This window comes from Zonotrichia albicollis, chromosome 1, assembly GCF_047830755.1.
Source record: "Zonotrichia albicollis isolate bZonAlb1 chromosome 1, bZonAlb1.hap1, whole genome shotgun sequence".
NCBI lineage: Eukaryota > Metazoa > Chordata > Aves > Passeriformes > Passerellidae > Zonotrichia > Zonotrichia albicollis.
Genome location: NC_133819.1, coordinates 119,697,194 through 119,725,146, shown reverse-complemented (window position 1 = coordinate 119,725,146; position 27,953 = coordinate 119,697,194). Strand labels below are relative to the sequence as shown.

General features: G+C 39.5%; 1 long non-coding RNA gene across 1 annotated transcript; it reads left to right on the top strand.

Moving 5' to 3' along the window:
- Nucleotides 1-831: 831 nt before the first annotated feature.
- Nucleotides 832-27,071, top strand: LOC141730887 (uncharacterized). The gene is made up of 3 exons (XR_012582743.1): nucleotides 832-948; nucleotides 1,463-1,516; nucleotides 25,624-27,071. It is a non-coding gene; the product is annotated as an uncharacterized LOC141730887 (long non-coding RNA).
- Nucleotides 27,072-27,953: the final 882 nt, after the last annotated feature.

Here is a 27,953-nt window from a genome sequence, read left to right as displayed (position 1 = left end):
CTGGAGGATGTTCTCACCTCACACTCTGAAAGGCTTGGCTGGCAACTCGTCAGCTTGTGATCACTTTAACACTGTCAAACACAGAATGGTGGTCCACGACATCCCTTGGATAATCTGCTGATCTTACACCTTTCCTTCGTTTCTTTACTTTTAAAACCACATAGTGGGTTTTTTTTTTCCCAGACTATTTAGGTGATGTAAATCCTTTGTTTGTTTGTTTTTTTCTTTCTCTTCTGAAACTAAGTATCTGCTGATTTCTCTTTGGCACATTATTTTTCTTCTTAGCCCTTTTCTCTCTCTTCCCATTCCTTTCTCTTGTTTTGTGCGCTCTGCCTTATCTTATGCCTTTCATCACTTTCTCTGTTTACAAAAAAAGAGATTTAGTAGCCTGGTTGGCTTTGCCATACAAGTCTTGGGAATGTTTTGTTGTGGTTGATAATGGCAGATGATGTTTAAAATACTGCTTGCAAGGGGCTGCAGAGACTCGACATAGGAGTTTGGCCAAGGATAAAAGTGCTCTTTTTAGTAAACCACAGGCTGCAATTAACAATTGATTAGTGAAGAAATTTGTCTATATATCTCCCCCCCACATTTCAATAAATTCCCTCAAGTTCCTCTTTTTAGTGGCAAAGAGTTGGTTGAGAAGACTATTGAAACAGAAAAAGATTGCAAAAGTATTTTCCAAATCCAGTAAAAATTTTTACAATTATTTTCTAAAATAAAAAATAGTGTTTTAGAAAGCAGCACAGGAAAAACTATTTTGAAGCCTTGAAATAGAAATAGAAATTGCCCTTTTCACTATAGTAACCATGTGTTAGAATTCTAAGCTGCCAATAATATTCAAGACAATGCTGTGATTAAATGTTAAAGAAAATAAAGTTCTCTCTGCTTAAGAAGTGTGATCTAAAGCTTGGCATCATGGCATTTCATGGACTTGGAGCACCTGAGGTAAGTCCCTAATTGTAACACTTTATTTTAAGAGATGTTGGTTACTTTGACCCAAACAAAAACAAAGATAGATAATGGTTTCAGTTTAGTAGAACCCTACTAACTGGATTTGAAGGGATATACATACATACATACATACATACATACATACATACATATATATATACACATATATACACGCACACACATATATATATACATACATATACATATATATATATATATGTATATAAAATTTTATTTATTTATTTATTTTTCTGGACAGTCCCCCTTTGAGCTCTGGGTAATCATTGAGTTTATCAAAACCTGTGGCTTAAATACAACCTTGCAAATTTTGAAAATTTGCAGAGGTTTTGTTAGTCAAACTCAAATGTATTTTAGTTTTCTTTTTTCCAACCATCTCAAGCTCCTACAACAGGTAAAATTTACAAATATAATGTGTACAAAAAAGAAAATCAAAAGCTTTAGGAAGACATGTTATTTTCATGCCCATTTTTCCCTTTTTGTTTTGCAGTTATGAAGCTGAATACACCGCAGTTGAAGCACTCGGGGTCTCCGTGATGTGAGTGTGAGTTTGAAATCTGGCTACAATTAAATGGCTTGAAGTTATTATGAGCTCCTAGCTGGAGGGGGACGGGTAGGAGTGGGGCCAATATAAACAACCATTCCCAAGTGATATTAGTGGTAGGAAAGTGGGTGAAACTCCCCCAGAACATTCTGCCTAAAGGCGCTTATGTACAGAACATCACATGCGTTATTCGGCAGCTCCCCCGGTGTAGTCTGAATTCACACTTGCAGGTCTCACTGGTTCCCAGGCACATTATTACCTATGAACCATATTTTAAAATGCATTCTGAGATTTGAGCTAATAATGTGAATGACATTCAGTGAGATTGCCAAATGCTGGTAATTTACTTTCATTTTCACATTAATGTGGGCCCACCTGTGATGAATTGGAAACTAAATAAGCACATCAGTTTTAATTAGATATTTCAGTGGCTGGATCTAGTTAAACAGCAGCATTCATTCCTATCTATTAAACACTCAAAGAGACTTCTGCATTCTTCACAGTAAGTTCTGTCTCCTTCCAACTCCCTTTCTTTTCATTGCTTTCCTCTGTTTCTTACTGGAATATTTTACAGGAGATGATCTATTTTACTGGAATATTTTAGAGGAGATGAAGCAGGTGACATCCTACTGACTTAATAATGCAGCTATCAGAGAATTGGCTATTATAGATGATCTTCCAAATTACACAGAAATGTTGAACGCTCTCAGTATTGTTTTATTCTGTGAGGAAAACAAAACAAAAGACAAAGAAATCAGAATAGGTTCACTGTTAGGTTTAACGAAATGGAAATGGCTTTCTATTGACAGTCATGGAATTCTACCACTGTGCCTTTGGGAGCCAGTTTCAGTTAGCTGGTGAAAATCTGTGTACCAGCTGGAACAATTTCCAGTCCTGTGGGGGTAGGGGACCTGCAAGAGGGATGGAAATATTCAGTGTTGGAAGTGTTGGAAAGCTTCAGGCCAGCAGCCTGGTAAAGGTTTTTTCCTCCTGGTCTGGGTGCTGATTACAAAAGCTGCCTTGTGCCTCAGTTTCCCCACCAATGAGTCACCAGAAGGCTGAAATTCAGCTTTAGTATGCTGAATTATCCGTGTTTTTACTGAGGCTAGCAGCAAGCTGTTGTTTTCTGTTTCAGTTGCCAGTCATTTGCTGAAATAATAATGCTTCAGTCTGAGGACTTTGTATCTCTTTGATGCTCAGGTGAATGCAGAGCTTTTTTCTGTCTCTATTTCACCTTTTCTCCAAGAGTTTTGCAGTATGACTCTCATTTCCAAGGCAGTTTTCAATAGAAACTTGAGATCTAGGCTGCTGTTGTATTGAACAAGCCCATTTCAAGGCAGCTTTGTAAGAGAGAAAGGGCACCAGGTTGAATTTTAATCTATTTTTCACTCTTCTGTAACATCTTGACATATTGAATGCCAACTCAAAAAAAAAAAAAAAAAGCAATTATATTTGTCTTTGCAAATAAAACTAATTTAGGTAGCTACTTTTAGAGATATTAATTAACGATTAACAGACATAGCAGATGTAGGTGTAACCTAACAGGAATAAATTGTGAACTAGATTCTTCATTGTACCTCTAACTTCCTACTCACTGTTCATTTAAGAGGTGATGTGCCTGTAACACCTTTTAGGATAGCAGCTGATATTGGTAAAGCTGATGTTTCAACTTACAATTAGCTTTGTGTTTTGACTACCTCTGGCTCTATTTTTCTGATTTCTACTTTGAAAAAAGGTCAAGCAATTTCATAAATACAGCAGATACAGTACTGATGAAAAATAGCTCTATTTGGAGCCAGGAAAAAAAAAAAAAAGTGAAAACCTTGAAAAATATTTGCCCAAGTCCTGCTTTTTTGCACTGACATTTCAGTCTACTAGCTAAGAAATATTTTTGTTGCATTTTGTGAATAACCAGGTTATTCAGAAGCAATACAAGAAAAAGCAGGGAGAACCTGAAACTAAATTTGTATCCATATCAGATTTTGGGCAGTTTCATTAAAAAATATGTATGTTCTTATCCAAAAGTATTTCTATGTAGAGCTCAAGACTAATGGTCTGGAATTGGCTGTGCTGTCTGAGCATAATCTACAATGTTATCTCAACACATACCCAGGCTATTGTGGTCTACAAGATGGTGTGTGAGATTCCCAGAAGATCCTCCCAGGCTTTCCTTCCCCAAACCCTTTCTGAAAGGGAAAAGCAGTTCCCTAAATAATCCTAACCTGCTGAAAATAAAGCTGGACTGACAGCTACACAAACCCAAGTGTATTGCTCTAAGCACATTCCAGAGCATTTAAACAGATAAACATATTTTGATGAAAATGTTTCCTGTAGTTGCTTTAAAGAAACAAAAAAGATGCACTAAATGAACACAGTAGTGAGGAAAATATAATTTAGCACCCCTGGTTTGGAATGGCCTCCCTGCTCCTAGATTAGCAGAGGTTTTTAATAAAGCCTGGCTGAAACTGAATTTAATGAATACAGTTCAGAGAGATTTAGTGCTATGTTGATGTATCTTTTTCTGGTATGAGTAGTCATTGTCTTCAGCTAGCCCTTCTCATAATTAAAACATATGAATTTCAAAAATCACCTGTTCTAGGTCCTAGTCTTGCAAAGCTCTGTACATAACAATAGACACCAATTGCTAGATGAACTGAATTCTCCTGCAAGTCAACTCCTTTAATTTGGGATAGTGTACAGAAACTGTGCAATGAGAGAGAAAAGGTGCAGGAGCACAGCAAGAGGGGTCTGGCCTGGCTGTGCACGCCAGCAGCTGCCCCATTCAGAGGGCCTGAACCCACAGACATCCACAGAAGTCAGTGAGATACCACAGCTCTCTCCCTCTTTCTGAAATTAGGGGTGGGAGGATAGTGCTTAGTTGCCTAAAATAAAGAATACAATTAAAGCTAAATCTGGAAAGTACCTTGAATCCCGCATAGAGCTACTTCATGGAAATGATGGAGAATAAGGCACGAGCATGTGCAACGGCACTGTAAATAATAAGGCATCAAAGGGTATTTTATGACTCAGATGAAATGCTGTTCAGAAAGGCATTTCCAGGAGCTTGTTCAAAATGTGTGTGTGAGAGAAAAATGGGTTAAATTTTCTAGGCAGATATTGACTCATCATATCATAACAAAACCTGCTAGAGCTGGTTAATGATGTGTCTGATACTTCAGCAAGTGACATAATGTTGAAATTTGGAATCAAAGCTGTCAGGAAATTGCTCCTTGCTCAAACACACAATATTCATGATGAAAACCTGTTGTAATCTCCCTCTCCTGAGCCATTATGCTAAAGGGGCAAGAGGGAGTATTGCCTGGCGACATTTCTTTCTGATCCTTCTTGAAGTGCTGCAGCTTTCAGAGAAGTTTCTAGGCATGGTTTCCTCTGATGACTGCTAATATGATACGGCAGTCCTTCAAAGGAGCAGAATGCATAGGGTGGCAGCTTTGGGGCTTATTTATGCAATCAGCAAATATGACTTTTCTTCCTCCCAGCTAAAGAGCTCAACATGCGAGTAGTAAGCTGAAGGGCACAGTCCTTTCCACATTGTACTGCTATTTCCCCCCTCTTTTTAAGCTGGCAGCCATGCTCCTTGGAATTCTGGTTCTCTCAGCTTGCTGTTTGGAGGTAGAGTGGGATAATGTCAGGATGAAATCCATGCTGGTTTGTCTCTTCCTGAAGGTAAAATTGCAAGTGCTCTATTATATATTAGTGTCTGCTAGTTAACTCTGCCAGTGAATTTATACTATAGGAGTGGTGTGGAAGAAAAGTCATACCTCTACTATGCAATTAGTTATGGAGGAAATGTACTAAAATCTTTAAAGATGTTTGCATGGTCAAGTTGCTAAATTTCTGCCTGTGATGTAAGTAGAGGTAGATGGATGTTTTGTCTTTGACACTGACTCCCTTATCTTCTTTAGATCAGCAAAGCTGTCTGCCTTTTATTTTGCTTTTTTTGTGTTGTTTCAAGATTAACCTAATGCTTTAGCAAAGCAGGTAAATGTGCAGTGTCTGGGGTGGAATTCAGCCTCTCAACTTCAAGGGATGAGTTTGGGGTGTTGGTACATCTGTGATGGGAAATTGAGGGGAATGAATTTGTTCCTGCCTGTGTTCCGTTAATGGAAATTGCTATAGCTAAATCAAGGCTATCTGGTCCACCCATGAATCAGCTCCTGAGCTGCCACTCCTGGCTGGGTTTGGGGTTTGGGTTTGGGGTAGCACAGCTACCTGGGATGGGCATGGGGCACCTGCACACGTGACCAGTCAAGCCTCTCAATTCCAGAGTCATCACTGTCGTAATTAAGCATAAATCTGACCATATTTGGACTTTAGGAAGGTTTAGGTGGAGCTCAGGTGGAACGACACCTTAAGCCTGGGTCATGATGAGACACCTGGGTTTTGGTCATGTGTGTTGGATTAGATTTAAGAGCCAAGGATTCTCAGGCTCTGCATTAAAGTGCCTCATGACTTAAAACATCTAGAGTTTTGGGCCTATTGCTCCTCACAAAACACAGGAAAGATCTATGACGAAAATATCTGTTTAGATTAAAACAACATTCAGGTTCGCAGAACAGTCTTAAAATCATGCTCCCAGGGTAAATTACTGCAGAGGGTTGTCTGAACTTGGAGGTAGGCATCCTCAGACCCCCAAACCAGACAAAAAGGCAACAAAGACCCAAAGCTGGGGGCTTGGTTACAGGATGGAGGAGGCCAGAGCCCTCATGTTTCCATTCTCTGCGTGGTGCTTGTTGTCAGCATGCTCATGAGCAGAGCTGTGCAGTCCTGTGGCATTGCCCACTCGGTGTGGGAGTGCATCCTGCCTTGCCACAACCTCCACCAGCTCAGACCGGGCTCTGCCTACCTCAGGCCATCTCACTGGCACCAGCAGTATCAAGCCTGTGTTTAAAATGTCACATTCTCTTACTCCAGCTCTACATGTCTCTAATCCATACATGTATTGTGAATTAATGCTGTTTTTTTTTTTTTTTTTGGAAGAAGAAAACCCTATTATATCTGCAACATTTATTTATAGTAGATGACAAGTAGTATTTTGGGGAATTTCCTTTTTAAAAATCAGCTAACAAGGGAACAAATCCTCTCTCAAAACTGTGAAACAGCCTCCTGGCTCTTCTATAAACATTTTGGTGGCACTACAACTCCCTTCTGCCCAGATCAGACCACTTTCTTTATTTATTAAGATTTGCATTGAAGGGAAGCACTGGTAGCAGGGAGACTTTTTTGACTGTAGTTTTAACAGAGGATGATTTTTCAGCCCAACATTTGATGCCCCACTCCTGGAAAGGGGGATGATTTGACCTTCCTGATCTGCAATGTTTCCTGCTCCCAGCTTGAGGGTTTGTTCCTGGGGCTGCTGCCTCTTGTGGAATCCTCTCTGTGCTGACATTTGGCTGTTCCACCTAAGCCATTGACTATGGGCAGCTGTTGATGTGGGCTTTTGTCTCCCTTTCCCCACAAAGATAAATTATCTGCCAGATCAGCTTGCTGCAATCACTTGCCCTGCTGCCATGGGATGTTTAGATGTGATGAAAAGCTGGGAGAAGTGAAAAGAGGCCAGGACAATTGTATGAGCAGGGCTGCCCCTTTCAGAGGTAGGCTGCCTTTACACGAAAGGAACAATATCAAACTGTTCCCAGTGGCACTGGATTAACTCTCCTTGCAGCTAAGAATTTGGATGGAGGGCTCTCAGTCCTTGTGCAGTCATCCTCATGGTGGTGCCCAGCCTGCAGGACTAATGGCCCAGCTGTGCCAGCCCTGGCATCCCTGGAAAGTGTCTCTGCTCTCATTTGTGTGGTCCAGCAGCTGCTCTGGGAGCAGCCCAGCCCTCTGGTTAGCAGTGCTGTGGTAGGCAGTGGGCACTGCAAACCCTGTGCTGCCCCAGCATCCTGGCCACTGGTGGGAAGGCAAACTGCAGCCCCTGGTTCCTGGCACACATCCCTACGGCTCTGGGGAGCAGCATTCCCTCACACAGCACAGTGCTGCCTGTGCCACCAGGGGTGCAGATGCAATGTGAGATTTTTTGGTAGGACAGGTGCTGTTCTACTCTTGTGGTCCTCACTGCAGGCTTGAGGAAAGCAGGAGCAGAACGTTGGTGAGAGATGTTTCTGTGAGAATAGGTTGCAGGGCTCCTTAATTCAATAAATGCCTCACTGAGATCCTTAGAGCAGCTTCAGATCTATAAAGGCACTTCAGTGAGTTCATATCCTGAATAAATATTATGCAGTTAGCTTCTCCCCTGTGTATTAAAGTACAACAGTGTGATGCCATGTTGACAGGGAACAACATGGGATGTAACACAGGAGGATTAAACAGATTTCAAACAAGATCAGAAAGATTACCCCATTTTTTTCAGGTTGGTTATCAAGGTGTTTTCAGATTCCCGTGTCTGAGGGTAAAAAGCCTCCTGTGGAGGAGATGAACGTTATTTTCTGGCCATCTTAAATGTCAAAATGAATTTTACTTTGAAGCGTTTCCTATAAAAAATAAATGCCTGTTCTCTCTGCAGAAGTATATCATACTTTAGTGCACGTTGCTCTCAGGTTTTCAATTAGAACTTTGAATCACATTCCTGATTAGTAACAAGCAATCAATCATAATTAATTAGTTAAAATGTTCAACCGTTAAAATCATTACCATTAATTAAAATAATTATCTCTATTTTGGCTGCACTTCATTGCCATTTCAGGGAATTGTGTTGCTTAACTCTACCTTTAGCACTCAGTATGGGGTTGTGGTGACTAAAACACTCATGAGAGGTGGGGGCATGACTTTCAAAAAGCTGGGTTTTGCAGTGTAGTTTAGCTAGCTTTAAGTAGATGCAAGCATATCAATCACTTATGTTTTTAGTAAAGAGATTTCTCCTGAACCTGATAATATGCCTAATATCTGCAGAGATACATGGTTAGCAGAGATGTTTTCTAAGGAATATGTTCCTTATAACTGTATACTTCATAAGACTCTTCATAAATAAAAAATTGATGGAATTTATGCAGTATCCTATAGGATATGCTCATTCATGGGTAAAGACCACCTTTTTTCAAGCTCTGTGCTGATGAAAGTAAACTTAGATCAGATACTGCAGGAAAGGAAAAATTCTGCTTCTACTGAACAAATATGTTTGATTCAGGAGGGAAAGGATTAGGATACATGTAAGAAAAGGACTTAAGAATCATTGCAGTGACTACAAACTTTGTCACTACAGAAGTTCCCCAGTGTAATGAAAGACATTTGTATCCCCAAAGGAATGAACTAATTCTGTCTCTAAAGAGAAAGAACTAGACAGGTTTTGGAAATATAGTATGAACTTGTCTAGGTTCCTGGTACTTAGTTAAACTAATAATGGAATAATAATGGAATACATATTATGAGGAAAGATTTTTTTCTGAAATATGCAACTTAAGAAGCAAGATATACAGGAAGATGAAAGCCATTAAAAAGCAAATCTTTCAGAATTTGTAAAGGGAAAGACAAACCTTTCCAGTTAAAGTGTGGGCAGATTAAATATAAGTTATTTCCTGCTCCTAATCCCCCACTATTTCTTTACCTTAAATGGTTATTTGAAAAAGTATTTTCCATTTTGAATGTTTTGAAAAATGGCTGAGTAGAGAGTTATTTCACTGTAGCTGGATAGGAGCAATACATTTGCCACCCCAGGCAGGTTGCATCTCTAAAGTCACCCCAGGCAGGGTGCATCTCTAAAGCACAGCATTTATTGCAGAGCTGCAGTGCCCCTGGATGCCCCCTGCTCCCCAGCAGCCACTGCAGGGTCGGGGCACAGCTGTGAGACCTGGAGGTCCAGTGCAAGGTGCAGGGAGAGCTCAGAGCCCAGCAGAGGAGGAAGCATCTTCTTCAAAGCTACTTATTGTGTTGTAAACTGGTTTACAGCAAGGATTTCTGCTACAGCACACCATGCTTGAATGTTGAGCAGCCCCAGATGGTTTTTTCTGCCTTAGGTACCACTGAATTTTTTTATCATAATGTTAGTTCTGGAGGTCATTTAGTCCAACTACTCTGAACAAGTGTGGTCACTGCAAGTTGTTCAGTGCTCTGTCCAGTTATTTTTTAATTAACTCAAGGGATGGAGGCTCCAGAGCCTCTCGAGGCAAATTGAGCCAGTGTTCGACTACTCTGACAGTAAAAAAATAAATTCATGTGTTTAAACAAAATTTATTGCATTTCCATCTGTGTTCATTGCCTCTTGTTCTGTCACTGGAAATCTCTGAAAATTGTCTGGCTATGCTGCCTTTACCCCCTCCCATCAGATTATTATTCTCCTCTTATTTCTCCATGCTTCAGTTGGTGAAGATTTCCTGTACTTATAAAAGTGGTCAGCACACACTTGGGTCACTTTGGTCTGAAATATGGCCTTAATTTCCTGGAACTGTGATTTGGATAGCTGCTCATTGAGAGACCCCTCTTTGCCCACCTGGGACCTTCTGCTGTGTAGCTATTTTTTAATAGGCATAATATCACCTTATAGGTTTGACACTGCTATGACAGCCACAAATCTGCCCTTTGAAAAATCTTTTTTATATGGAAGGTGGAAGATGTCTACCTAAGACACATGAATTGGAATAAGGACACTTGAGTTCTGCTCTCTGTCACAAATTTTTTGTATGACCTGAGATGTCTCATTAACAACTGACCAAAAGCCTGTTGGGAGTCTTTTCATTTACCTTAATGGGCTTTGAATTAGGTGCTTAACTTTCCCAGACTCACTGACCAATTTATATAAAGGAGATGGTGTTATTTGCCTATCTCGTTGGGCTGTCACAAAGTGAAATACACTGTGACAAAGGATTTTGGGATCACTGAGTAGAGAGCGCTGCTCAAGTGCAAAGTATTATATAAACCTTTAGAAGCAGTAATAAAAGTGCTAGTGTTTCCTTGAAAAACTGTGATTTCTTTTCACCTTTGTATTTCTAGAAAGGCTTGTCGTTTCATGTTTCTCCAAGGAATACAACATCCTCTGGAGCACCCAGACTCCAGCCTAGCATCATATCTCAATGCCCTATGCTGGAGGACAGGGTGAAGGAAGGGACTGCTTGCACTGTGCTGTATTTAAAATTTTGTGAATTTAACCTATATACACTAGTGTAGCAGGGGAGCCTCATCATGCGCTATGGGATCATGAGGTGATGTTACAAAGGGAAGAGAGAGAAATTTCATACTTCTTCCGTGTTATTTTGCAGGAGTGATCAAACCAACAGGACCTTCTGAATATTTGTGGAATTTAGCAGATGCAAAAATTTCAGCTAATCAGAGAAAAGAAATTGAATATTTCTATTTGTACTTGCTAGATGTGATATAAAAAGACATCATGATTAACACATGATTGTAAATTATGTTGTAAATGCAATGGATTTCACTCCCATGCTTTTGTCTTTCCTTTTTTTCTTTCTTTGTGTGTTTGCAATAAGATGACTTGGTTTAAAAAATCAGAAACACCTTCTGTGCATTAGCTGCTGATTCTGTCTGCTGCTCAATGTGATCATAAAAGGAACTAAAACATTTTCATGCATAGTCTCTCTGTCCAAGTGTACCTCCTCCAGGTACAAGTCTGATATAAGTTTTAAATACCATCAAAATAATATTCAATATTCAGATATTTACTCTTATTTCTAGAAGAGGCAAATTTTAAGTAAAGCTCTACACCATGTTAAGTTTAGCCATTGCCTCATTGTTTCCATTTGGCTTGACCTCCTGCAACAGTGATTTCAGGCTTCACATGGGAAAAGAGGGGCCAAGGAGATTCTGTCATCTTTTTGTATTGAAGCACTCATCAGTACCTGTTTCCAGTCCAGAGCAGGATTTAAACTTGCACCAGAGTCAAGAACATCAGAACGTTCTTGTTCTGCTTTGGTTCTGTAAGACCTTAATAATTTAAACTAAAGTGGCAAAACTAAGAACCTCATTAGGCATTGTTTCTGTACAAAGGAGGAAAAAAGATTGATTCACTATAGCTTATAGTGAAATAACTCTCTCTAAATCTTCATGATTCCTAATACCTTTCTTAAGTTCATTGCTATGTTCCCCTGCTGGCCTGTGTGCTTCAGTACCTTAAATGCTAGCATTATAAATTATGTCATAGCCAAAAAAGTATTATGCATTTAAATCCTGCTTGAAGGACCCAATATGTTGGCAGTAAAGAAGAAAGCTACTTGAGGAATATAAGAACTTGCTAATCAGATTGTTAATTGAGTACACGAGCTTCACATAATAGAAAGGCAAACTGAGAAGGTGACAATGATAGCCAGGCTTCATCTGTTGAGTTGGAATTAACGATGAACAAAATCAAGATCCCTTTGTGGTTGATTCTTGTACAGCTGCAGCCAAATATAAAAGACCCATCAAAGAAATCAACTCATTAGTAATTCTGTACAACTTCAAATAGAAATTCTTAACCCCTCATCAGCCTTTCTCTGACAAACCCTTAAAAGCTGCGTTAAAAAAGCCAAAAAAACCCATTATTTCTTCATCAACTCAAAGAAATGGCCTGAAGAAATGTAGCATAAACTGAAGCTTTTGAAAACAGATCTATCTATAGGTAGAAAAGTCAAAGCACAAATATATTGTGACATGCAAAATCTCCCCCAGTCACCCATGTCACACAGTGTCAAAAGCCTGTCTGCTTCACAGAAAAACTAACCCCAGATTTAAATAATTTTAATATTGTAACAAAAACTGACAAAAACCAGTGAAATCAGAAATAAAGCTGCCACTGTGTCCTTATTGCACTGTCATTTTGTCTATAACTCTCCCCACTGGGGGAAGTTGCCAAGCCAAGGGTGAATTAAAGATTCTGTCTCTATAAGGTTGGAAAATGATGTGTTTTCAGGGCAAGCCTTCATAAGACTTGAACAATCCATTCCATTGTCTCATTGCCACTGCAACACTTAATTTAGCTCTGTGGGTCTGCTCTGATAAAGAATTGCAGGCCTGGACATTTAGTTTGTATTTTTAAAATTTTATGAGATGATATGCAGTCCGGAAAAGGAATTTTATTACACAGGCAAAAGTGCCTATTAAAGCTCTTAAAACTTCTATCTTGTAGGCTTTTAAACAATCTAAAAATGATTGAGTATGTGAGTGAGAGATTAGCTCCTAGGAATCCTTATTTTAGGATAGTGTCATGTATCTGATTATACAGATATATTAACAGAAGTTTGTTAATGGAAGGCCTATTATATCTGTTTTAAGACTGTGTAATTTAAGTTTTGTGTATTTTAAGTTTTTGCTGCAGTAGGGTACATAGCATCTTAGAAAAAAAAAAGTTGTATAAAATTTAATGGTAGGGAAATATCTCAAAGATGTTATCTTGATCAGCAGTAAACTATGTATTCAATAGTATACATATATATATATATGTAAATATATACAAAATATATATAAAATATTCTATTTTAAAATAGAAATTTTAAAATACTTTTTTCACTTTGTTTATCTCCTTTTCCACTGCTGCAATTTGCCTTCCAAACAGGTATTTTGCCGTAGGCACTACCACAGGTTTGTGAATGAATTTAAAAACTCAGAAACACTCTTGGCTAGAATCTGCATCAGTTGGAAAGATGTTTGTAAGAGAATGATATTGTTGTTTATTCTCCAAGTAGTTGAGGCTTATACTAATGTGTCTGCTGAAAGAAGTGGACAAGTGGACTTCTTGTTGCCATGCCTGAAATTTTTGAAATGAGCTGTTTCTGCTTTATCTTTGAGGACCAGCCTCGAGGCTGAACTTCCAGGAACTCTTGAGTTTTGTGAGATCTCTCTGAGCTGCCTGATTGCTTCCTGGCATTCTCTTGGAGAGCTCTTGGGGAGGTGAATGTGGTGTTTTCATCTGGAGGCCTCATTCTGCCCTCCAACTCCAGCCCTGGTTCCTTGGAAACACAAAGGAGAAGTGACAGCACTGAGAGAGAAGTGGAAAGTAATTCAAATGGAAGGAAAATAGGTAGGTGGGTTGGTGGGTGGGTGCATGTTGGTGGGAGAGGAACATTCTGTACCATAATGTGTTCCTTCCTGCTGGATTCACAGTCCGTGAGCGAGCCTCCTATAATTAACACATTAATAAATGCTATGAAGCAGGACTGGGGAGAATTGGCAAAGTTGCTGCTGCTCCAAGAAGGGCCTCCCCAATCCCAACCAGCTCCCACCGCAGTAAGGAGCCGGTGGGGAGCTCGGAGAAAGGATGCCAGGAGTTGGTATAGCGGGTGTGAGCCATTGCATCCCGCAGCCTTGTCGCTTCAGCTGGCTCCCGTTCAATCCATGTGCTGTCTCTTAGCAACTGCCAGACGGATGGTCCCGGCTGCCCCTGGCTCCCTGCCCATCAGCCACCCAGCCTCCGTGCTGTGGGCCTGCCTGGCTCCCACCACTCCTGGAATTACCTGCTGGAAACCACCTCTGTTCTCCGGACAAACAGGATGTGTTAGCTTGGGCTGGCGGTCTGACCTGTCCATCCCTGGCTGTGAAAAGTGAAGCTCTGAAGATGACACAATGTCTTTTGCCTGCTCCTACCTGATAAAGAGCCTCACCTGAGCCTTACAGCAGCTCAGTGCACGAGCTAACACACATCAATGCATTGTTTGCACGTGCTGAACAAAAACATTTATAAATGTTACATACGCTATAAAAAATGTTCACAAAAGCATTTTGCTTTTAATTTTTGTTACTTGTTTGAGGTTTTTGGTCTGTTTTGGATTTTCAGGATTTTTTGTTTCAATCTTACACTGGCAGAATTTTCTCCTTTTTCAATTACTTTATGAGCTAAAATGCCCTATGAGGTGATTTTTTTGTGAGTTGTTTTGGTTTCTTAGTTTCTCCCCAAACCCTTAATTTTTAAAATGTTAGGTACAGCTTCACAGGTCCTCATGAGAGCTGCTGGGTTAAATCTCAAAGCAGTGTTCTCAAATGGTAGGGCCAGGTCTTTGCCTTCTTCTGGGCTTCATCTTCACTGTGCTACTCTGTATCAGCCATCAAAATTGAATGTAGTCATGCTTATATAAATTAATTATTCTAGTTTAATTTTCCAACCTTGACTAGTTTTTTATAATTGTAATGATGGAACAATTTGGATATATTCTATTTTGCTGTGCAATATCTTAGAGATTGAGTGCTTTCACACATAGTATACTAAAAGTCATTTTAGCAATGAGATAAATCATTTTATAAATCATAAGTCATTTTAGCAATCAGATAAAATGAGGTCAGATAAAACCAACATTTTTTTTGTTCTAGAAAGTGCAAGTTGCTGGGGAAATAAATGCCTTTCCACCATGTTGTGACTCAATTCCAAAAAAAAAAAAAAATCTAGAGAGTCCATAGTCCCTAAGGAGTACTTCTAAGCATGTGTTTTGGTCTACAATATCTGCATCATTTCAAGTTCCTGAACGAGGAAAAATTATGATTGAGATTATTGCAGTGATCTAGAATTGACTCTATGGACTGTAGTTTCCCCTAAGTCATGCTGATTACCATACCATCTTCCTGAAAACACAAACAAGAATATTTTCTGGCATCAGTCAACGAAACCTCATTTCTGTTCCCACTGGACCTCTTTACATTTTGATGTGGAAGCTGAAAAGGCTCCCAAAAGCTCTTAGGCTTTTTTTTGCCTGTTGGTGGAAACTAAATCACTTAACTCGCTGTTAACAATCTTGAAAATAGATTAGTGATTTCCTTATCTGAATTCCTTGTGGAAGGTAGGGAGTATTTAACAGCACTTGCTATGGCAAGCAGAGGTGAGATAGGTGCAAGCTGGGCACAGGAGACAGGACTGAAGAATCCTATTTATATCAGGGAAGGGAAAAGAGAAGCCAGTAATTTATAAAGCCCTCAATGAGTCACCAAGGTTTTCCTTTATGGGCAGGATAAAGCGAACAGCTGTTCTACTACATTCCATTTGCTTGAGTCAACAGGCCCATTCTAATAGTTTGTTGATTATCTTACATTTTGTCAATATTGTGGTATGATTTCATTGTTTGTTTTATCGTTACTGAGATTGACAATGTTTTATTTTGTGAGCTGTGAGCTATGAGCTATTTTGATAGCTCATAGGGTAAAATGGTAAGAATGATTTATCTTGATTTCCATTTTTAGCAGATTGTTTTCCTGTAGTTACCACCCCACACTAGCTATTTAATGAATTTTGCTTTACGTTCTTCCCTTGTAACTCCCAATCAAAACAATGTTTTTCTTGGCAGTTGGTGATTAAAGCCATTGTCCCTATTGCACATGATTGTTTTTTTCTTTTTAAGGGACAACCATATCATCTCCTCTGAGAGAGCTTCCTCCCATGCCCCTGGTATTATGTCTGCAATATCCTCACATGGAAGAGATGATGTGGCTCTCTGGGCTCCAACTGCTGCTCTCCTTTATGCCCTGATCTTGAAGATGTTAAAAATTAAATGAGTGGTGATGTCCAAGTGTGGAGGTTCACCATCACACCCAGATACTGTACAGGAGGTTCAGGTGGTGTCCATCCCTGACATCTCAAATGGGCAAAGCACAAATTTTGTTATTCTTAAGGAATTATCTCTTTTGCAACACATGTCAATAACAACACTAATAATAATATTACATTTACCTGCAATGGGAATTTGAAGTGCTTAAATGAGTTCTAGAAGACCAGCTATGAAGTCCCTGGCAGAAATCTAAAAGGTTGTATTGTATCTTACAAGGGGCAAATGATGCAAGAGTAACTTCCCCACAAGTGAGTGTGGGTTTTACTGCTACCAACATAAATCCAAGCTGTCAGATTGACAGGGCCTCCAAACAAGTAATTAGTGAGATTCTGGGTCTGAATTGTACTGCATTATATATTCTGCCCTGACTTACTTCATTCTAACTCCTCCCTGTAGACATACTCTATTGGAAACATATGAAAAAGTTCCAAACACAAATGCCATGTCCCTAATAAATAAATGATTGTGCTGGGAGCTGCAAGAATATTTTTCTGTTTTCTTTCAGCTAGTATTTTGCAAGTGTTAGCAATTTTCAAAACAGTTCAGAATTCCCATATCCATCTGTGGTGATTTCCCTCAGACACCCATAAACCCACTTTCTGAAATTTCTTATGTATTTTTAACTGTGCTAGTAGAAATATTCAATTCATTTGATGTGCATAAAGCATCCTATGTTGTCAAACCATTTTTAAAACTCAACAGAGAATGCAGTAGCATTAACAGTGATGTACCTTGCTCTGCTATTTCAAACTGCCCACTTTATTTATCTAAGATGTTCCAGTACCTTCTATCACTCTAGTCATTAGCAAATTTATGTTGGTCTCTTACCTTTTGAGTGCTTGCCAGGGCAGAATATGTAATAAAAGTCTGTAATTAAATCTTACTCCACTTACTTTATCACTGTACATCTTCTCTACACATTTTCTTCTTTCCACCATCCATCAGATGATGGAAATGACAGAAAGAAAAGATACTGCTTGAGCTACACAAATACCTATATGCAAATTAATCTGAAATTAATCTGAAACCTCCCCACATTAAATTAATATTTAATGAAGCTCTCAAATTTTAGGATGTTAAACTGCATTTAGCTGAGATTTGAATAGAGCTATTGGTGTTTAGGTTTTGCAGTGATAGTAAGTTTGATTAGGAAATGAAAAGTTTTTAGTTTAAAGTAGCATAACAAAAAATTTGTGTGTTATGGTGAATCATTAATGTTATAGCACCCTCAGTGGCATCAAACTTTTCATCTTAGCTGTGGTGAAAAATGTGTAGAACAGGACCAATTTATTCCACTTCTGATTTTTTTTTTTTTTTTACTTTAAGCAGAAGGCAAAGCAAGTTTACCCCTTCCATCCTTGGTCTTGCTTGAATCCTTAGTAAATCCTGAAGTGTTAGTAAACTAGTGTAACTTTGTAAAGGAACAAAATATGTGACTGATAAAAGTAAAATATATCTAAAATTTTGCAGCAATATGTGCTTAGAGTCCAGCTATATCTTCTGTCTGGGGTGCAAAATGAAAGTGAATGTCTTCACTCATATATTACCTAGAAGATTACAGGGAAATGACAACGAAAAGTAGGAATTTTCCCCCCAGTTTCTAATACTTGCACTTTAAGAGAATGGTGTAAGTGGGTATGATTTTTTACATTTAAATTTTTGAGAGATTTTTCATGATGTAAAGTGGAAGTAGTTGAATGAAAATTTCTTTACTAGCTAATATTGTACAAAGAAATTTCATTTGGAGTTCCTTGCAGTATCTATGAGTGCATGACTGACTTTCTTTGTGGGCTGTTTCAGGCTCGGAAATCTTTGGAACTTTATAACGATATAACTAAAATTTAGTTCCAATAAAAATCCTATTCATTTCCTTATCATGTACAAAGAAATACAAACAGCAAAAATTGGCAATTTAAGAAAAAATCTGCAATAGGGATTTTGGGGATTTGCATGAAAGCAAATTTATTAAAAAGGCAACATTACATTATAGATAAATCATATGTCTCATTTTACTTTCAGTTTTCACAGCCTTTCCCTATTTTTCTCTCCCTCTCTTGAGGCACTCTGGCTTTCTAATTTTACATATGAATTTGTAAGCTCCTCTGAAAACACCTTCTTCTTCCTAGACTTTGGGGAACCATGTGTCAAACCAGATGCCACTTTTAGAAAGAATTATTTATTTTTTTAATCTGGTGGAGCCAGTGAGGCTCTGGGCTGAACTCAACAGTGTTTTGTGTTTCACAAATCCTTCTAAATCCCCAAAGTCTTCAACGAGAAGACTTGCCTGTCCTGGCTGTCCTGGCTTTTGGATAACTATAAGAGATGAAACAGAAAAAGTGGTTATCAGCTGAAGTCTGAGGCCACTGATCTGTTGGCAAATGGGATACCTGGCTGACTGAGTGGAGACTGCAGTGATCCTCACACATATGCTTTAGGCAAGTGGTTTCACAAAATCACAGGAAAGTTTGGGTTAAAAGAGACATTAAAGGTCCTCCTAGCTCCAAACCTCCTGCCATGGGTGAGGACACCTTCCACTAGATCAGGTTACTCAAAACCCCACCCAGCCTGGCCTTGGATGTTTCCAGAAAAGGAGCAACCACAGACTCTCTGGGCAATCTGCTCCAGTGCCTCTGTACCCCCACAGTAAAGAATTTCATCCTAGTCTCTAACATGAACCTGCCTTTTTTCTGTTTAAGACCATTACCCTTTGTCCTGTCACTCTATGCCCTTGTCAGAAGTCCCTCTCCTGCTCTCTTTTAGCCTCCAGGAATTAAATTAGAGTTCACTCTATGGTATATTCATGATGTATTAGCAACTTTAAAGCAAACATGAAGAAAGCTAGTACCTGAAAGTGTTAACCTGCTTGAAAGTACAGGGAGCTGGAGTCCCTTATTACACACTGAGTTAAGTGCATTGATATGGGAGATTTTACCTCATAGTGTCCTGTGGTTATTTCACCAGAGAGCACTAGTTTTCCTTGCCTTGTCTGTACAGCTGAACCTAGATAGGTACGCCTGTACTCTTAATAAATTTCCTACACAGCTCATTTAAGCAATATTGATGAATCATTGGGAGTGACAAGTATAATACTGAAATAAACTTCCTATTTGAGCCAGGGAAAATTGTACTGGAGACTCAAAACATCTACATCTGGAAGTGTATTCTCAACAGCAGCAAGTTACAGCTATGCTAGACAGATTCAAGTAGAGTGAGAGGTGGTGTTAAAAGAAGTGATGGTTCCTTATATTTAACATATTGGTGCTAAATCTCTGTCTCCCTTTACCTCACACACATTCCAGGTACAGATATTTCTCTGTTTAATGATTTCAGCAAATAAAATTAAACCCAAAGAGACATAGTGCTTAGGGAGTAAATGGATGGTGAGCAACACAAAGGCCACTATCATAAATGTATCTGTTTATTCAGTAGCCTGAATTTCTGCAGCCTAGTGGGTAAATGTTTGAGTCCAACTGGACTTTTCCAATCTCCACATTTCCATGGTGCTGTAGCTATATTCAGCATTTTACAGGGGCTGTCAATGGAGCAGAATTGTTATATATGTTGTGTTCTCCTCTATTTTTAATTTAGTTTAAATATCTGTATGCATATGCAAGGTAGATCCATCTACCTTGAACACCATTGCTTTGAACACTTTCCATATATGTGGAAAATAAGGCATTGGATCACTCTGTCACTGCACAGATATGAAGCAACATCTCACTGAGATGTGATATCTGGTCCCACTCTATGGTGTCTGTGGGCTTTGTTTTGCAGGTTCATAGCTGTAAAGGGGCATTTTAGGATGCTTTTGAAAGTGACCACTTTGTCCATCTTCTTTGTCACAGCAGAGGAGTGCAGGGGAAAAAAACCCCAACACTTAAAAGAGTGAAGATATAGGTTATAATGAATCAACAGCATAGTAAAAAAGTCATAGCCAGGAACTCAGACAAGATGCTTAGAGTAGGGATGGGTTTTTAAAACAGCCTTGCAAATGAAGGAATAGGAATTGTGCTTTTCAAGTGCAGTGGGATTAGTGTTACACGTTTGTCTGTGATAGTCAAGGCTGCTCTGACTGACTGAGGTCTGTTCCAGTCCTGTTTTGTGATGGGGTGTTGATTTTCCTCTTTTTAAGTACTGCTTTATACCGAAAAATCATGCTCTGCAGGTAAAAGACATCAGAGCAGCAAACCTGACTGTGAAAAACCTTTCCATAATTAGGCAAATAAAACCACAATTGCTGCAACAATTGCTATAGAATTGCTAAAACAATTAAGTACAAATAATGGCAAAATATAACAAAATATGAAGGATTTTTAGGCAGCTTGCAGCTCCCAGTGCTGCCTTTCCCGCACAGCACTAAATGGAAGAGCAAGTTTGAGGACCATTGAACAGAGTTTCCATCCCCAATGAATCACAATTAGAGTAACACCTGGATTAATAAATTTGTGCTGATCCACTAGGGAAATTCACCTTGTTTAATAGCCCTCAAATTTCTAAATAAAGTTGTTTATCTGTGGCAGAATGAACTACTTTGTCCCAGGTTGGGCTGCAGAGCTTGTAGAGAGACTTCTTCAAGACCATTTGAAGGACTTTTCAGTAAAAAGATGGAGTTCAGTGCTGCCCCTTCAAAGGCTGGTCATGTTCCCATAGTTCTGTCCTTTCATTAACTGCAAATAATCTTGTTAGGCTTACAGCATGATTCAGACATAGAAAGTCTGAGATTTTGGACCAGCTTTTACCTCAGAAAATATTTGACATTAAGAAATATCAGAGTTACAAATGCTGAGGGCTTACCAAATACCTGATTTATGCTCATTAAAGGCAATGCCTGAATCAGATGCTTAGAGAGGTTTTGGTGATAAAAATGTGTTGTTTCAATATTTGTCCATCTTTGCTGTTCTTTGTCTGATGGGACACCTTAGTATTGTTATATATTCCCTACTGCCAGACTGGATGATTTCACACTCACACATAAAACTGGCTAAATTTACCTGAATTTTGTCACTTTGCCAAAGCTTCATAATCCTTTCCTGCTATTTTTCAATATTAAGACTGACACCATTATATCTTGCATCATTTCTTCTTGAAATGCAATTTTAAATCTCTAGGAGACAGAAGCTTGGAGCTAGATTTCCAGTTTGGAGACTGGAACCTAACTCCAGTAGGAGATTAAGAAACAAGACACATAGAGTGTGTGACACCCTGCATCTGCTGTGAGCTGTGTTGGAAGGTGGAGTGGTTGCAGACACAGAGACCGAGCTCAGCCCTGTGCATCAGGCAGTGCGAGAGGTGGGCAGCAGTGTCACTGTCCCCTCTGTCCCCATCCTGTCATCTGGTGCCTGTTTTACTTGCCTGCCACCATCTCAAAAACTGTGCAAAAAATAAAACCACTTTTACATGGGCAGGCAAAGATATGCAAATGACATTACAAAAAAAAGCCCACAATGAAGTGTAAAAGCTGAGACTGGTTGTGTGAGAGACATTCTTCTGAACCATATTTGAGACTGTCAATACAGGGGTATCTCATGACCTACACAAGTTGTAGGAATTACCCTGAGGAGTTCATCAGCTCATTCCTGAAAGGTATAAATCAATTAAATGTATTTTTATGATTACTGCTGAAGTTCGATTTTCCCACCTTTTCTACCCCTTTCAGACATATTTGGTTCTGAGGAGGTTCAAATCCCTTGTATTTTAGTTTAAATGATACCCACCTAACATTATTTATGCAGTAAATTCTCTGCTTATTCTGCACAAATAAGACATGTCAGTAATAAACAGGCTCTGTGTCGGTGATAAATGGCACTCTGCAGGATCTGGGAACATGTATCATTGGGGTTTGTTGATTATTCAAGTGGCATACGGTAGTGAGAGTGATTAACACTATACTGCTCAAATTCATCAGTGAATAAAGGCATTACATTACTGTGGTTCATGCTGAAACAAGCTACTAAATCAGACTCTTCCAAGACAGTGAACACTTAAGTGCTAAATAAACCTTGCATCTTTAGCTTAGAAGAAGTTGGATGGAGGAAGAAATCAGGGTCAGTGCTATCTCTGCAGTTTTGAAAGGTTTTTGAAGAAAGTCCATAAAATTGACTGAGTTTTATGGCTGACTGTTAGCATCAAAGAAGTGAAGCTGTAAGTACCTTTTGAGAAAACAAAGTGAAAATCGTATTTGTTGAGGACATTCTTTTACAGCTTTTAAAAATCAGAAAGTTGATAGGGAAGGAGGGCAGAAAGGTACAGGAAACTAATGCCTGTTGTTTTTCAGTGAAAACCACAAACCAAATGGAATCTCAGCTAGTGTCAAAAAAGTTGTGCAGCATATGCATGAAGGGAATAGTTAACCTAATTATTTTCTACTTCTATATTGGTGAAAAATCAGCAGGAGCTTAGCTGGCTGAGCTGGATTGGTGGCACTGCTTTCCAACAGCAACATCTGCAAAAAAGGTCAATAACAATTAAGCAATTTCATTCATTTGAAGGTTCAGCTCTTTTCCCAAATAAAGTCAAATATATATTTAGACATAAATAAGATTTAATAATTTTTAGCTGATCTTATGACTGGGACTTGAATGCTTAGAGTTGGTAATGGTGGGAATCTGTGTTGTGAAGGTGCACATGTGTTCATGCACTCATGAAAGCTTTCATGTAGATGAGAGCCATGTCATCCATACAGCCAAGACATCTCATTCACCATAAATTAACCCAAATTCTGGTTCCTTCAGCAGTTGGTCTGAATAGGTTGGCAGAGAAATGTTTTTCCTTGCAGCTGGCTGTGTGCACTAAAAAACTGTACTGCAGCTCAGAGACAGAAATAGTAATGGGATTTTGGATGGATTTAAGGTCTATCACCATCTGAACATCCAAAGTGAAAAAAAGGTCTTGATCTGTGTTTTAGAAAGGCAGGAAATCTACTTTTCAAACTAAAATGTTTGTGCATAGGTTGTTTTGGGAGAGCTCAGGAGAGCGACTGTCACTTTCCTGATGTTTAAAGAAGGCATCTGAGACCATTCCAGAAATTTCTGAAGTATATATGTTTGCCTGTCCCTAGGAAATAGGAGAATCTGACATATTTTCCAGACACACACGTATGCACTGCTAATGAAAAACTTCAGAACTAATAAAATCTTTCATGACCAGCTTTTCTCTGGCATGTTGACACCTACTGAATGTGAGACAATGATGCCATGAAAGTTTCATTGACACACATTTGGGCTGACCTACATATAATCTTTGTGCCTTTCTTGCAGACACACTAACATACTAACAAATATGCCCCATCAGCTAATCAGGTGCTAGAAAGTGTGAGCCATGACAGGAAACTTGTAAGTATCTCTCACTAGAGGCCTGGCCTGCAAAGGGTGAAGAAGTAATCCTTTTCCAAAACTTTGCAGATATATGTTTTCTTTTTTCTACCTTGGAACAACAAACTGTTTCAAAAATGCAATACAAACTTACCTCAGCCCTATCTTTGCCAAGTGGTTGGGAAAATAAGGGATGTCTTCATCTTCACTCAAAAGACTGGGGAAATACAAGAGTCTTCAAGCTGTTGCACAGCTAAGAGAAATGCTGCAGAGTGAATAAATCTATCAAGAGGAATGGATAAGCATGGGATAGCTTACATATAGGAAACACGGTAGCTCTAATTCTGAAGGCTTTTAAGACACACAGCTCTTGGAAGTGGTTTCCCATAGTGCTGATCTTACTTATAAGCATGCAATGGGGTGTGGCACACAGACACCTGACCTTCAGCATTTCTGCTTGGACCAAGCAGGCTTGAGATTCCCAGCACAGCCTAGAATTGCTGGCTGCAGCACAGCCCCTATGCAGGACTTAGGGATTCAGGTCCAACACCAGGAACATTTCCCAAATCTGCATGATTGTTCCCATGCACACTCTGAAACACCACAGGGATATATGAGTGGTATTTAAGTGTAAGCATGGTTTATCATGCACAGGGGAGGCCTGAAGACAGGTTTCCCACTTCCCAGGTGATTAGTCTAATCACCAGAATAGACAAATAGCTGCCTTCTCTATGATTTATATAGTTATTCACACAAAACAGCTCAATTAAGGGTTACTACCCCATTACAACCAAGCAGTTAGGACACTAACTCAGTGAAATGAATTTCCTAAGCATTCAAGGATTTGTGCTGAACAGAAATCCTACCCTGAACCCGAGTAACCACACTGACAAAGCTATTTTAATGCAAAAATTGAGAAGAACACTGGTGTCAACAACTTGAAAGATTCTCACAATTTTATTTATTTGAAAAAAGGTCTGTCCCCCTTCTGTATGTCTAAATTCTATGTTGACTAGCTTTTACCCATTTGCTACTGTTATATTTTCATCTCTCCAGAAGGCAGACTGACAAGGTTTTCCCCTTCTGGTAAATAATGATCACCTCCCTATGTCATGACATAGAATGTAGCTCCACATTTGGGATGGAAAGAGCTCTACTTACCAAACTGATAGCCACTTGTTACAGGGAAACAGATCCTTAAATGAAATTTTTGCTCTTATCTTTCATATTTTGAGTGGAAGGAAAACTCCTATTTAGAACCCCCCCCAAAGAAGATAAGATTTTTGGGCCATTATCAGACTTTCTGATACTTTTTCAGGTTTGCAATTTGTTTCACTTTGTCTTAAGAACAGTATAGCTTTGATTTATAAACACCCCTGTCCTCATGCTTATTTCTTCTTTCTTTTCTTTCCCTGGTAGTTTGCAGATATACCATTCAGACCACTATTTGGCAGAATAAGATATGGTGGTTTTCTTTTCCAAGGTCTGAATCTCATCCCTATCCAGTACTGGCATCTCTATGACTTGCAAAAAGCAAGTCTGCTTCTGTTTCTCTTCCTTAGTTGGACCTTGTACAAATTTTATCAGGCTCCTAGTTTTGCTGAAATTATGTTTGTCTGGTTCTGTCACCAATAACCTGACCTAGACTATCAGGTAATTTTGTCCACTTATGCCTGTTGAAGGAGTTTGGGATCTGGCTTTGGCTGTGTCCATAGAAAATTTCCATTCCATTCAATGGCAGCTGTCTGAGCCCATTAGTTTGCCAATCAAGGGAGCACCTCAAAGAGTGATATCTCTTCCTAAATACCTTAGAGATATTTGGAAAATAACGGTGACGATTATTTTTGTTAGAATAGCTGAGATGAGAGTTGGATTTGGAGCAGGTCCATTAGCATTCAGAATAGCCAAAAATTGTGGTCCAAATGCATAGATGCAGCTTTAGCCTGCTATTAATTAATCTAGAAAAAAGTTATGACATAACAAGCAACAATTCTGTTGCTCCTAGAAACAGCCTGTACAAATGCATAGGACACTGCAGCCTCTCTTATCCTCACAGGGACAAGGCAAGGAATTAAGCCCTAGGAAATAAGGAAACAGCTACTGAATGGTGACCTGCTGTCCCACTGCAGACTGTGCCTGCCTCAGGAGGTTGGGTGAGGCTGAGGCTGACAGGTAACCTGAGACCCACCAGAAAGGATCTTTCCTCCTTTAGCTGCTCTACGATGTACAGAGGAGTAAATTACTTTCTGTAGCTGAGTCTAAAAGTTTTCAAAGCACTTTTTTTTCTTTTTTTAATTTTTTTTTTCTCCCTTCATGACAGACTGAAGAACTCATTGGTGCTGTAATGAAAGGCAGACTGCGTTCCCTGTCATGTCAAGAACGCTGCATCGGGAAAGTCGACATGATTTCATGGCTAATGATTCACTCGCTAATATCAATGTGGGCTGCAGTGAGGATAACCAAGTTGAGCTGTCTTAGATCAAATGATTCAATTAGGCCAGCTGTCCCTATTTGTCATGGCTCAACTCGCTTTCAAATTACCTTTCCAAAGTGTGTACGTGCCTTAGCATAGAACTTAACAGCTCAACTGTTTTACAAAAAGGGGATATTTAGCCATGGTGATAAGGGGGAAGAAAGACATCGCTTTTCATCTGCACTGAATGCTTTTATTTAGCAGTTAAAGTATGTATTTATTGGGCTAAACTTTAAACATCCCTGTTGAGTGAGAATTACTCCACTGTCCCAATGACCGTGCTCTTTTAAATTTTTGGATTACCTTTTGGCTCGTTTATGAGAATAAAGAAGAAAATCCAACGGGTGTATGTACACAGGGACGAGCAACACAGATGGGAATAAATAATCCACAGAAACCAAAAATAAATGTAGGGTCCCTCAGATGTATCCTTTAGACTTAAACTGAGCTGAAGTCAATAGCAGCCAGACTGTTCATACAGAGCCTACCAAAGAGCTCTCCTGCAGTGTGTGGTTTATTGTGGTTAATCTCCGGCTGCTCAGCACTCTCCTGGCAGGAGAAGGGCCCGGCCGTCCCTTGGCAGATGCCCTCGGAGCAGCCGTGCCGAGCGCTCTGCGGAGGCAAACGGAGCTGGAGCCCGCGGTGTCAGCCGGGGCTGAATCGGCGAGGAAATTCAATTACCCTGGGTGGTGGTCCCTGCAGGGCCATGCTGGGAAGCCTCTCCTGCTGAGGCTGAGGCAGGAAGGAGGCAGTGGCTGTGCTTGCCGAGCTTCCACCAGCCGGCATGACTTTTGACTGACTTTTTAGTATTGCAGAGGGGTTAAACTGGGGGAAGAACAACCTGGATGTACATGAAACAGATTGTGGAAACCCAGGGCACTGGGAATATTTTCCTGTCTGATGTGGGATGGCCTGACCCCTGGGGGAACACTGACTTTGACCCTCATTCATGGAGAAACTTTCCTAAACACCAGAATAGACTAGAATCCACTAGAGTGTGAAGTAGATTGTAGAGAGTAATGTAGATGTATCACTTAGGTGGGACATTGAGGGTTTGGGATTTTTAGTATATAGTGGATGGAAGCAAGATGGAGGGCACAAGGTGTCATCCTGGGCTTCTTCTTCATGATTCTTCTTCCTTCTTCTTCATGGGTTTGGGTGGCACGCTGTAATTGGGTTGAAAAATCTGTAATGTGGGCTTTTGGGGATCAGTTATTGAGTTAAAAAGGGAAATAATCTAGGTGTCAGTTCTTAATTGGATACTTTAGCTTTAAAAGACCTTGTAACAACAGATTGTTAGCCATTTTTAGCGGTGCTTTTCCAGTGCACTCAGCCTTGTGTGGACAGCGTGCAAAACTCTAGATAAGATAACAATAAACAAGAACCCGAAGACTGAAAAAATGCAGTGTGTCTCTCTTTCCTGACACAAAACTGCTCCAGAAGGGTCTCCCCTGACAGGGGAGCCTCCTGAGAGGGCCCAGCCAGAGTCCCAGGAGTCGGGGAATCGGCAACAGGAACCCCGACACAGATGGAAGTTATCCCAAACATAAAAAATGACAGCTGTTCGTACAGTCCCCCATATTTCCTGTAGTTCCATTTGGCTGATAATTTGGTGCTCCACATTTGAAATATTTTAATAAGACTCCAGCGGTGCCTGAAAAATACTCCCCTGCAGTCTGTATGGCTTAACTATAATTATTTACTTATTTATTTTGCTGAAGTTTTCACTGGCAATCATACCAAGTTAGAAAGTAGCAGAAGAATTTGCTAGAAAAATAAGACAGTTTAGTCCTGCCCTGGGTTGATTATCTTGTAATTTTGTGATCATGCGGTCAAGAAAAAGCTACTGTTGATTTTGAGAAATGTTGTATTGGGGAAGTATTTCTCATTTATCTAAGCAGAACAGTTAAAATTGAAACAGGCTGAGCCTCAAATCTGAAAATTTGTCGTTTGCTTTTATGTTATTCACATCTTTCACACAAAACACAGACATCAACTGAAAAAAGTTTGATTGAAATATCAAAAATCAGAAAAGGTCTAAAATGCCTAAATTGGCCTTCTGCTTCCTGCTTCTGTGAGACACATCCATGTGTGGGAGTAAAACAAATAAGCCCATATAGATTGTCTCACTCACACATACCCAGAATTAAAGATAGTCCAAGATGAAACCATGCTGT